The sequence below is a fragment of the Aythya fuligula genome, chromosome 13, assembly GCF_009819795.1.
Source record: "Aythya fuligula isolate bAytFul2 chromosome 13, bAytFul2.pri, whole genome shotgun sequence".
Lineage (NCBI taxonomy): Eukaryota > Metazoa > Chordata > Aves > Anseriformes > Anatidae > Aythya > Aythya fuligula.
This window is the reverse complement of record NC_045571.1, coordinates 840,299-853,901: the sequence shown is the minus strand read 5'-3', so window position 1 is coordinate 853,901 and position 13,603 is coordinate 840,299. Positions and strand designations below refer to the sequence as shown.

Genomic DNA, 13,603 nt, shown 5'->3' with positions numbered 1-13,603 from the left:
ACTACACACTGATCTTTTAAAACTCCCAGGATCCAGAGTTGTATGAGAATATATCTTTTGAAAGAATATTAAACAGATTAGCACGGCTCAGTTTGAAGGATAATCTATTGGAGCTTGAGGGAACCATAATAGGTGGTTTAAAGCTTAAAATGGATTAAAGGTGCCATACAAATCAACCAACTTCTTGGAGCATGATTTAAAAAAATGTATTAAGTTTTCGAGGACTATACTTAAATATGTGCTAATCAGAATACTACATTATCTTGCTTGTACCTTTACAAGATGGAGTTCAAACTCTCAGATCAGCCACTGCAACATTACAGATATATTTTTTATTTTTAAACACATCCAGGCAATGGATGGTACTCATAGAATCACAGAATCATAGAACGGCTTGGGTTGAAAAGGACCTTAAATACCATCTTGTTCCATCTTCCTGCCATGGGCGGGGATGCCGCTCACTAGATCAAGTGGCCCAGAGCATCATCCAACCAGCTCTTGAACACCTCCAGGGATGAGGCATCCACAACTTCTCTGGGCAGCCTGTTCCAGTACTATACTCTAATGTTAACAGTCCCCTTTCCATCCCAATCCCACCACCTCCACAAGCTGCTCACAAGGTTTCCTTTAAGTTTTGAAGGGGAAGACATCAATTACGTACCATGCAGTTTAAAATAAAAGGCTTTTAGAAATGTTTTGTAACACTGCTGCAAAGCTCAGATATAAATGCTGTGGATTTGTTATTCATGAGCTCTTCCCCTTACTGCCCATGTTGGTTCTGACACCAACAGAAGTATTAGGAGGAGGCGCAGCAAGAGGTTTCTCTTTCTAAGTGGTTAAACTCACTGCTGGAGAGAAATGGAAAGGCACTGGGTATCTGCATGACTTTCAAATATGCAGTATTTGATGAAGAGATGTTTCTGCTCAGTTTCTCCAGGACAACCATGCCTTGCCAACAACAGCACTATGCGCAAAGCCAACACTGTTCCTGATAGCCAGCTTTATGTCCCTGGATGTTTATAGTTTGGGCACTGGCCTTAACTTCAAGGAGAGTTACAGCCTTACCATATGGATATAAAGCAGTTCACCGAGCTTTTGCCTTTTGAGAAAACCACACTCTCCATTCTCACTGAAATGTAGAAGATAAGCTAATACCTGTGGGAGTGAGTCAGAGGACCTACCAGTTTTCCCCAGGAGAGTCTAAATATATTCACAGTAAACAATGGTAACTTGTGTCTTTCACTTCTTAAACTCCATCTCATGCATCATGACCATTCCCTGCAGAAACATGGACAGTGTGCACACGACGCTAGTACATACCATGCACTCGAGTTAAATAACTGTTTTCTATTTGTTTTACCATTTAAGATTCTTTTTATTTTACATTAGTATGTTACACCAGTCTAATTACTTTGGATTGTAACTATTTCTAGTATTTTCTGAAGCAATTTTTCTAAGAATGTTGGTGAGAGGAAAAACATGAAAAAAATTGTTTCAAAAGTCATTCAGTTATAAAACACCCAGAAATTTAGCAGCAATTTACTTATAAACAGCCAATATACTCTACTAATATGCATATTCTAATAAACACATAGTAACATTTGATAGTTCAACATAAAATCATGAATGTTTCTATAATTTTTTTCGAAGTAACAAGAGTTCTGCAAGACTGTAGTGGGTTTACGTGGCAAGGTTTTGGTAGCAGGGAGCCATAGGGGTGGTTTCTGTGAGAAAGATCTAGAAGCTGCCCCATGTTTGGGAAGGGCCCCATTGTTTTCCAGATCCGAGCCAATAAGCGATGTTGTTTTGCGCCTCTGTGAGAGCATATTTAAGACAGGGAAAAAACGCTGCGCCACACAGCAGCCGGGAGAGTCAAGGGAGTGGGAGAACAGCCTTGCACCAAGGTCAGTGTAGAAGGAGGGGGAGAGGTGCTCCAGGCGCCGGAGCAGAAGTCCCCTGCGGCCTGTGGTGAGGACCATGGTGAAGCAGGATGTCCCCCTGCAGCCCATGGAGTACCACGGTGGAGCAGGGTTCCACGCTGCAGCCCGTGGAGGAGACCACGGTGGAGCAGGTGGCCCTGCACCGACGGAGGCTGCCGCCTGTGGAAGACCCCTGCCGGAGCAGATTCCGGGCCGGACCTGTAGCCCGTGGAGAGGAGACCACGCAGGAGCAGGTGATCTGGCAGGAGCTGCTGCCTGTAGGGGAGCCAGGTTGGAGCAGTTTTCTCCTGAGGGATGGACCCCGTGGTACGGACCCATATCTGGAGCAGTTCTGGAAGAGCTGCTGCCTGTGGGAAGCCCACGCCGGATCAGTTCATCAAGGACTGCATCCCGTGGGTGGGACCCCACAGCACAGGGGACGAGAGTGACCGAGAAGGAGCGGCAGAGAAGAAGTGCTGTAGACTGACCATAACCCCCATTCCCCGTTCCCCTGCGCCGCTCGGGGGGAGGAGGTGGAAAAGGGTGGATGGGGGGGGAAGGTGCTTTTGTTTTTTTTTCCTTTGTTTTCTCACTTCTCTCGCTTGTTAGTTGTAGGCAATAAATCTTACTATCTCCTTATGCCGAGTCTGTTTTGCCCGTTACAATAATTATTGCGTGATTTTCTCGTCCTTATCTCAATCCTTGAGCCCTTTTCACATATTTTCTCCCCATTCCTCTTTCAGGAGGGGGAGTGAGAGAGCGGCTGTGGTGGAGCTCAGCTGCCCACTCGAGCGGAACCACGACAAAGACATTAAGCACAGTGCTTTGGAAGAAAAAGACATGCCATAAAAAGCATTTTTAATGTGAATTCCACATAATCTGGTAGACCAGGGAATATCCTAGTCATCATTTATCATCATCATTTTCAGACATGATATGTATCATATATATCTCATCAATACTTTACACAGCAGGCAAGAAAGAAGCAAGCATTTTGTGGCATGAAGGAAAAAAACAAAACACACACCTATCAAGAAATGGCAGCATTTTGCAGACTGGGGGTGTTACGCTGAACATTAAACTGAACACCACAAAGTACCAATAGTTAAAGGCAATCAGATCTGCAAATCAGTGGCCAGATAGCTACAGCACTTTGATATTCTAAAGGGATTTCTTACTCATTTTATTGGAACATCCCAGCACAGAGGGAGTAGAAAGACAGAGACATATTATTAAATGTATGCTTGTTCAGCAGATCCTCCTCTATGTGATTTGAGAAGTTGACTTCATTCTGGGCCACTGTGGTGAAAGGCAATATATCAAAACAAGACTCTGGCAGCATGATGAAAGATGAGCTGAGTCTGCTGAGGTGGTGCCACTTATAGGCCTGTGGGGATATATTATGGAATATGAGATAGAAGAGACAAAACAGAAAACACACCTGGAATCAATGAACTGGGGAAAATTCACCATGAGGTAAAGGCCAGGATTAAGGCTGTCCAAGGGGAAAGGGGATGTGACTGCCAGCACAGCAGCTGTGCAGCCTCCAGCTCTGGACAGTTTCCAGTTGGCTCTATGGATGCTGAACATGGTACTGGCTGACTGACAGCGCACTTTACCCAAAGCAACAGCCCCTAATACCTTCTTGAAGGCTCTGCAATACTATTCCAGCAAGCACTGTCTCTATATGTGCATCTTGGATGAATGGGTTAGATTTCAGGTTACTGTATTTCCTCCTGCTGTTTACTCAAGCTTCATGGGGCTAAGCAATTCTCACCTGCTCCTCGTGTCCTTCAGTTGTCAGCTTACTGGTCTGAGAGACTTCACATCAGCTAACGCAAAAAAGGGGAAAGAACTGTGAAAACCTGGCTTCTGCAGCCAGGAAAATCATTTGAAGATGCTCCTTAGGGAGCAGTCCAAGTCCAGTCCAAGTCCCCACCACTGGAAAATGTCCCAACAACTTCAGCGAGCAGTGGACTAGCACTGTGAGGCCCATTCAGTACACTGAAAGAGCAAACTACAGGACCACAAAAACTAAATCCCAACATCCCCTAAAAAATTAAAAACACCTCCACTTCCCCCATTTTATTATATTCTATATCACATCTATCTGCCTTGCTGTCTAAAGAGGCTTTGTTACCAGCCCCCTGGATCTTCATGATCACATCTGACAATAATTCACAGATCAGTACCCTCAGCTAAGTCAGTGCCTTATTTACAGGGAACAACAAGAATATTATTGTGTAAATTATGCATAACCACTATTTATCAAGCTGGGTTAATTGGCACATAACAAAAGAGTTGTCTGGTGCACAGCTGAATAATGTGAAAGCCAAAATTGATAGAAATGATACAGCAAAAGCCTGATTGTGAAAGAAAAGTCACATTGCCACGTGTTAATTCTTAATCAAGTTCTACCCTTTCAGAGAAGGAGAAAGTGGCCAAGTGAGACAACAGACCATGTTTGAAATTATTTGTTAATCTTGGAGGGTTTGGACAGATTGCTGTAGCTTTAAATACTGATTCCCTGCTGTCAGCCAGCAGCATAGTAAAATGCTAACCTGGTGCAACTCCACTGCTTTACTGTGGTAAGGAGTGGGAATCCTCCTATCTTCTCTTGACAAAGAGCAACATGACTCGTACCAAAGCCAGACTAGCAGCTCTTTTGTCCTACTCAGGAGGTCGCAGAAGTCCTCATCAGAAATCTAGTGTTTTATGAGACACTAGGATGGGGCAGCACTTGAATTTCTGCAGAACCGCCAACAGCTGAAGAACTTCAGCCTGGTCATACTTACTCTGCACGCACAGAGCTGCTTCACTGATAGCAGCAAGATTTTGCTAAGTATCCTGGATCCCAAAGCTGTGTGCATGAATGGCACATACCTAAGTGTTTCTGTGAAGAGGCACACACTGAAGTATGTGCACAAGACTGAGTGGGAGCTGTGGACCCAAGAGGTAGGGTTCAACTGGTAAGAGGTCCCCCTTAAGTACTGTATTGCAGTCTAGCTGTATTAGGGGTATTTGCATGATTTAGTCGATTTACATCATGGCTTTTCCAGGTTTGACTAGTCTCTTCTCTACAGTCACCTACTAAAATCTCTGCTAGCAGAAATGCACCTGCCAATCTGTGTCTTCAAAGAACTGCCCTTTCTCCCACCTCTCTATCTCCAACTTTTTTGTAGAGTTAACATCAGTGGGATACAGTAACTGTTTTGTATCCACATATTCCTAACCAAGAGGCTTCCAAAGCCTGAAGTACTGATGCCCCCTTATATAAAGTCTAAAGTAGCTCAAAGAGAAATTTTACAGCTTTATGTGCTAAAGCATCTTCGTTGCCCCCCCCCCCCCCTTTTTTAAAAAAAAATATTTATTTTTCAGCTTTACTGCAAACAACATCTGCAGTACCTGGCAGTTCTTTTGACTAAAAACAGAGAATGTGTGTGCTGCGTATTTGTTGTTTCAAATGTACAGCTAACCAATCTGCTCACTGCAAACTTAGTGTTTTCACATTCTGAGCTCCTTTGTACATGACCAGATTTAATCATGTGTACTGTATTTCAAACATAGGCCAGCTTCTGTATAACATTTTTTTGCATGTGTATAAAATATACATTCAAGCAACTTTGTTGCTATTGAAATAAGTATTTTTTTCAACTCTTCAATCATCTATATCAGACCTACTTTCCAACTCATTCCTCAGCCCTCTTGGTTCACAGAGGTGCTCCATCCTCATGGATGCATCAGTAACCTTACTCTAAATCCCTTTGTGATTGCAGCATTTATTAGAAGTATCTAAAAAGTGCTCTTCTCTGGCTTTTCACAACAATCACTAAATCTGATAATACCTTTCTTGTATTAGTAACATCAACAAATTCCAACAATCCCGCAAAAACACTGTAAACCCAGTAGAGAGAGGAAAACTGAAAAGTCCAAAACAGCAAAGAAATCTCAATGCTATTCAAGTCTTTTCTGGTCATGGAACAAAGACACTAATCCTTATGGCAGAAAACAAGTATTAATTTCAAAAGAGCTGTGGATGCCTCCCTCAATAAGCCACTGCAGTGGATTTTCCACAGCACTCAATCACTCCTTGTGGCACCATAAGGAAATTGCCCCGTTAGGGGGTATTGCTCAGCCGAGGAACGTGCAGATGAATCTCACCAGTGTCTCCAACACAACTGTGCAAATCCAGCAATACCCAGATCAGTTCAGCACTTTGGGAAATGGCACGAAAATAGCAGTGTGTACCTCTAAGACAGTAGTTCCTATAGCCAATCTACCACCACCAAACAGTTTAACTATAGTAGTTTGGATGACAGATGACAATAAACTTCCCTGTCTTAAGAAAAGTTCTTGCATGATGGTAGAGTTGTTGATGTGTGGCAAGCTGTAGGATGAATTCTTTATAGCAGGCAATCGCCACCTTGAAGGCTTGTCCCTGTTGCTGGTTATCCTTTGTCTGCAGCACCACCTGTGTCATTGAATAAAACTGTGCAAAGGATGGGAGCGATCTTACCAAGAGATAAACTGGGGAGAAACACTGCCAGTTCTGGGTGCCATAGACTGGTTCTGTAGGTAGGGAAGCTCTCATTCCCAGCTGGCACAGGCATAACCACTGGAGGAACTGTATCAAGAACTCAGTGAAAATGTACCCCTGTCCTACCAAATATAAATGCATTACATTAATTAACAATATCTTCCAGGTCTTAGAGATAAATGACTCCCAGTTTTAACTTGCAAATCAGTGCCAATTGCATTTTAAAATTAGAATAAATATTTTTCTTTTGTTAAAACAAGTATAACAGTCATCAAGGGAAGCATTCACATCATCCAACAAAAAGCAGCTCATCACAAACATAGCCTAAAACAGGAGATTTCTCTCTTTCTTTCTCCCCAAACATATATACACCTGACGTAATTCTATACTGCTTATCAAAACAGCAGACAACAGGAAGTACTATGAGAATGTCTTTGTATTTGCTTAAACTAATACACAGTGTGAAGGCACTGCTAGGCTATTGTTACTGAATTTTCCTAGTCTGATTTTCAAGCAGATCGATGGTGTCAATTCTTTTAAAGCAGCCCATCGACAGATTACTTTTGGACTTTAAAAATTTTGTAGGCCTTGGAATAGATTTATTTGGTGAACTCAGGTAGTATAGCTTCTCAGATAGATTAATAGACTAAGTGAAGTGACTCTCCAGACTATAATAGAAGGCACAAGAGACTCCATTTTCCCAGAAACGTCAGTTATAGGCACAGAAGACTTGTTTGTACTCTGATTGTCTCTGTATATTTTTCATTTACATGAGCTAATCCAGGCCCTCCTTCCCACTGGCAATGTTATCAGCAAGACAATACCTTCCTATAACAAAAATAGTACAGAAACTTGCATGAGGAAAATTAATTTGATAACAACAGAATGACATTCTTACAATGATCTAATACATTGAAGACACAAAGATTCAAATCCTCCAGTAGAGTAGCACAGAAAGGACTGATGTATTCATCAGCCCCTCCAAGCTTCCCGAAGAAGCCCAGACATTGTTTCTTACCTCCTGGTCTACAGAGCTCACCTATAACAGAAAAATGGGCATCAAGTCTCTCTGTTACTCCGTTCTTTGTCTTTGGGGCTAAATTCTCTGTTGATCTGCGGTACGTAATCATGAATTATTTAAAAATATTCCAGATTTGTTTATAATCTTCCTTATCATAGCAATACACTTGTAACTTCCTTTCTGGTTATCAGAATGGTTTTGAACCCTGAAATTACTGTATGGATGTATGGCAAGTTACTGACCTTTGTAAGTTTTCCACTAAACTAGGAAAAATTTACAAAAACTTGCAGAAGTGCGAACACAGCTAGGTTGTCAATGGTTGTAATTAAACACAGCCAATCCAGTATTTCAAAAAGTTGTGTGGCCTATAGAATCTCAATCAAACCAAATGTTGAGCTCCAAGGACAGAAAATGCCAATATTTTGTAAGCATCAAAAGCATTAAAAACAACAACACATGCACAAAACAACCCTGCCTGACTCTCCCTTTTTCTATAGCTCAATGCAACTGGTCCTAAATGAAATCCCATTTAATCCGTCCTGCAAAGGAAAGCAACCAGGATTTGAGTTACTGTATTGGAAGTGCTTATTGTTCAAGTAGTAAATTCGTGCTATTCCAGCTTCTTTTTCTCATCCTCTTTAATGTATTTGTTCCATCCTTGATTGGTTACAAAGTCGTTTTTTAAGGATTATTTTCAAGGTAGTTTTCTGTATTCAACCCAGATCTCTCAAGAATTTTTATGGATTTAACAGCATGCTTTTATAAACAGATCTTCCTCTCTTCCTTGCTACTGTATAAAAATGGAGGCAAAAAGTGATAGAACTAACACAGAGATGCAATCCTGCAACATCAGAAATTTCTGCTACATGTGCAAATAAATTAGAAAATAAAAAAGGAAGAAATTATTTGCAAAAAAATCTTTAATCGTTTCAAAGTTTATGTGTTCTACATGGCTTCAGGTAGTGGCCAGCTGACAGGAGCTTCCTCTTTAGAGGAGTCAGAAATACTCTTAATCTATCCTCTTATTTTGTTATGGGAACTATATGGAACTACAGGAACAGAAAGTGAGATTGCCAGAAGCAGAATAATTCACTAGCCATGAATATATGGATATAAACTACATATTAGTGCAAAATGGAATGAGTGTGAATTACTTTCTGGTTTTCGGAAAGAAAGCTTCCCTTCCAGAAAATCTACTCATGATGCAACAAAAATTTTTCAAACCAGCACCAGCAAAAACACTAAGGTTGTGCCCTAGCGGGGAGCACTTAACAAATTTCACATCTTTGAAAGAAGTGCAACATAACTCTTGATGCTGGATCCTCTTCTAAGCTGTGGCTTCCATTTATGTACTTGGTCCTCTCCTTCCCCCTCCCAGCCCCCAGATCCAAACTATTCTCAAATATAAAGTGTCCTGTTATCACAAAATTAACTTTGAATAAAAACATATCATAAAGTATAATTTTAGGGAATAAAGAGAAGCCACTGAACTCACACAATAAAAATATTTTCTCTTACCAAAAGGAACAATCAAGCAAATGTAAATGAGTACAGTGTCTGATATTTTTATGATTGTCTTCACATTTTCTTCAGCTAAGCAGAACAGATGTGACAGGTCAAGCAAATAAGTGAAACTAATAATGCTGTACAGAGCTATAGTCTTCTGACAAACCATATTCTGAAGTTTACTTCTAAAACTCTTGTATCTACAGAGTGCAGTCAAACTTCCCAAAAAGGGAGAGAATCCAAAGCATGTTTGGTTATTAACACTCAATGATGTGGGAAACGCAAGATAATTAAATTATTCTCCTAAAAGATTTATTTCTGAATGTCATGTTTGGGTTATATGGGGGGAACGAGTGAGTATTATCCCACACCATATAACTTAACTCATTTTTGTGAGACTTTTCTCATGAATCAAGCAGTCATATCATGTGTAACTTATTAAGAAATATTACTGATTACAGTAATATTACACTACAATGTCACTGAATGTATAGTCTAAAATTTTGTCCCTGATACAAGCTGATGTCTGTAAAAATAGGAGAGATGTCTTTCATTCAGACAGCATTTTACAGTGGAAAAGAAAAAAACAACAACAAAACCAAAGAAATAAAATCCAAAAGGAAAAAAAATCAACGTAAAAAAAAGGAAAATCAACCACATGAGGAAATATGATTCAGAAGATAGGATTCTTCCTCAAAAATTGCACAGTCGGGATTTCTTTGTTCAAAAAGTTAAATTGCTGCCTAAGCTTAGAAAAAAGATCCTCGAACAGATGACCCTGGATAGACTTGGTGAAGAACTTAGGCTTCTGACCAAGAATTACATCAGTGTCTCTGAGAAACAGCCACTTATTGATAAGCAAGCCCACATACTCGCCCTGTCTGACAGGACAAAACCCCAGGAGCTGGGATCTGCCTGACTTCTGACGGAAGGTGACAGTGGAGGCTGCTCACAATGGGTACTGCGACTAATAAAGATCAAAGCACAGGCCTAGATTAGGGCATCCAAGCAGCACTTCATACAGCTGAACTGTTAATGTGTATATGAAGAAGTGCACAGAATATTGAAGAATATCACACATAAAGACTACAAACCATATATATGCATCCTACAAGCTACAAGCCGTATATATGCATCCTCTCAAATGACAATATTGCCCTTCCCTATCTCATCCTCTGCCTTTGCTTTCTTAACAGTACAGGTGACCACCACATATAATCCTTATTAGCACAAATGACCTTGTATTTTAAAAATAAATTATCAGTACCAGCATAGGTATTAGAAAGAGAAAGAATTACGCACTGGGGCTTGTGGCCCTACACTTAGGAGATTTGATTCTCCATGTGCTTACACACATGCTTAACTTACAGAGACAGCTCTGCTCAGTTTCCATGAAAACTGTCATGTGGGCAAAGTTAGTAATATTTGTGCTTGCAGGCTTGTGCACTGGACAGCCAGACAAAGGCAAGCAGGACAAAATCAATCACATTGCAGCTCTGCAGAAGAAAGAAAAAATAGCAGGAAATTCCTTGTGATTTCCAAGAAATTCTCCTCTGTACTCTGAAGTAACGGCAGAAAGCATCCCAGTTTTCTTTTCTCTCTCTTTTTTTTTTTTTTTTAGAGAGAGAAAGAGAGAGAGAGAGAGGAGAGAGACTCACCACTAAAGATTTCCCCATCAAACTGTCCTTTCCACTGAGGAAACCAGAAAAGCAAGGCTGTTGAGAATATATACCAAGCAAAAATACCTGCTTTTCAACTGAAATAGTCAACTGAGTAGTCAAACTTACATCCGTGCTTTAATTAGAGATAAGGGGAGCACCTACTGTTTGCATTTACAGTGTATCTGGTTCATGAGCAGCAGGAGCAGGTTCAGTCTTCACAAGTGTTCAGCTTGTTCTGCTCTGATGCATAATTTCAGCAGGGGAGGCTTCGATAACAATTAAGTGGAGTCATTCACAGCTGAAGAGATCCCTAAATTTTGGCAAGTGCAGAAGCTACTGTTTTATCCTTCCTACTGTATCTCACCAGCTGTTGCACTCCACAAATTATTGGAAGACTCCATCTCTCATTGTGTGTGCTGACGGCACGGGGTGGTGGTGGGGGGAGCTGTTCTCCAACAGACAAATAGGGTATTTATTCTGCTAACTCAACATTTTTTATGGAGGATGAGCACATAAATATCATGTCTCATAATGGGAAACTAAATTTTTAGAGAAATTTGAGGAATTTTTAAAAAATAACTCACCATCAATTAATGTGATTACAGTGGAAATGAAAGAAAGCAGAAAGCGGAAAGAAGCAGATGGATCTTGCTAGGATCTGAAGCACCAATAGCAAGAGATGCTCAAATGAAGCTTTTTCATTGTTACACATGTATTACATATTAGTAAGGAAAATCTCAGAGTACAAAGTAAAAGGAAAAATGATCAAGAGAAAGGAACTGATTTTTGGTAGTTTACACTGTGGAAAATTGCAATTAAGGTTAAAAAATATTCCATTTGAAAACTATCACAGGTAAGGCAAACTGAAGAATATGATCCTTTGGAACTGACCAACACACAAATTAGTAAATATTTCTATCCATTATATTGCCCCAAAGAACTAACTACTAAATACCATTTTAAGAATAATGGTGATGTAAATCAGCTTCCATCCACTTAAACCACACATAGTAAGTCAGTCTGCTCTAGCTGTGAGGCTGGATTTACATATTTTATGAATCCTTAAATGCAGCAATTTAAGAAATTTGCTACAATTTCAAATATATGTTAAAAACACACACCCAGGCATCCTGCAGTCACACCTGTCACCATACCATGTGTACCACTCAAGTTATGTTCAAAGCACCAATTAACAAAGCTAAATATAGGGAAGGTCTGCTCAGGGAAGGTCAGTTGCACTAGTCTAAATTCGGGACAACTACAGGCGATGATATTATTTCAGACGGAATCAAATGAAAATTAGTAAAATAAAAAAAATGCTCTGGGCAGTTTAATCTGTTTTTGAGCACTCATTACTACAAAGCAAGACAATTGAAATTTTAAAGCACATATTTTAAAGTACTTAAAATCTAATCTTTATTTAACGACCATAGTTTTTCAAAAGATGAATCATTGGAAATACAGAGCAATGCATCATTGAAAGACCACATCCCATAAAATGAGGGAGGGACTTTTCTTTCAACTTTTGGGGTTTGCTTAGCACTGAGTTAGAACAACAGATTGTTCCAGGGAGGGGACAGACAGCTCAGCTTCAGCAGTGAATCCCTCCTTCAGCAAAAGGAGGATGTGATGGAGCACCCAGGCAACTGGGATACACACCATTAGCTAAGCGACAGAATGAAGGATAAAAAACTTTGGACGGTAAGTGTGGACAAAGACAATCACTGCATCACTCTTTTTTTTTTTTTTTTAATATAAAAACCAAGAAAGATGAAGGTACTTGCTCTGAAGCCAGAAAACCAAAAATGTGGTAACAGAGTAGACTGAAATGGTCTTTTTTTTTGTCCACATCTTCTAAGAAATCCTTTAGTAAGTTAGTAAAATAGCAATTTCTCTGTCTCCACAGCAGAAGACTATTTAGTCCAGTTAGCAGACACTGCAGTTTCACCATTTCATCTCTTTTCAACATAAATTTATTAACTGATCATTTCTAATGAAGCCATTATAATTTTTTCAGAGTCTGCTATTCCATTCTCTTCTCCTTTAAGTTACTTTTAATATTCTTGAATTAGGACTAAGGAAAGACTATGTATACATTGTGTATAAGGATAATTCAGTGTACGATTTCATAACCCAGCTGTCAACAGACACAACATTTTTATAATACATGTATTGTATGTGTGCCAGTACGAGATGAATAGTCCCGTAACTATAATCAATACTGTTCATTCAAACAACTGGCAGAAGCATTTCAGACAACTTGCAATTTCATCAGTTTCACTGGGCTGCCCAGAAATAAACAGCTTGAGATGAATGAATGATCTCTGTGGTTATCTATAAATAACACTAATCTCAGCTGTTTGTTTCAGGAGGTTCATCACTGGGAACTACACAAGGCTCATATCAGAGCAAAAGGCATGGCAGGCTTCAAGAAACTGAAGAAATGTTGAAGAATTTTCCTGTTGTTTTTTCATTTACACAATTATTGTATTTACATACAGGCTCCACTGAAAGCACCAGAACCCCTCTGTGTTGCAGCAGTTCCAGCTCTGCAGGGAATTCGCATGGTCCCAAGGATTTGTGACAATCTCAAAGTCAAACAGGATTCAGAGGAAGCTCCAATGACCTGAGTAAGCCTACCCTGAGGGTAACCGATGTCAGATCTGAGGAAACCTAAGTGACTTGGGGATTTTTAACTACCTCAGTGTTAAACCTGCCCACTCTCCAAAGAGGTTTTGAGACTGAAATAAGCCTCACAGCTCAATGGGAATGAGACTGAAGCTGAGGCTGACGGGTGCGAGGTGACGAGGTGAACCCAGGCAGACAGGGAACAGACGGTGCCATTTGCAGGCCTGTTCACTGTCTCCATAAAGTGAAAGAGCTATCTTTTTTTTTTTTTTTAATTATGCTCTATCTGCTCCTCTCTTTCAAAGCAAGGCAGGCACAGAGAACAGAGGAA

At 40.2% G+C, this 13,603-nt stretch overlaps 1 protein-coding gene across 8 annotated transcripts in view; it reads right to left on the bottom strand.

The window, feature by feature from the left end:
* The window catches only part of GRIA3 (glutamate ionotropic receptor AMPA type subunit 3), a 158,449-nt gene that overhangs the window by 130,365 nt on the left and 14,481 nt on the right, over positions 1–13,603 (bottom strand). The gene's annotated exons all lie outside the window — the stretch shown is intronic.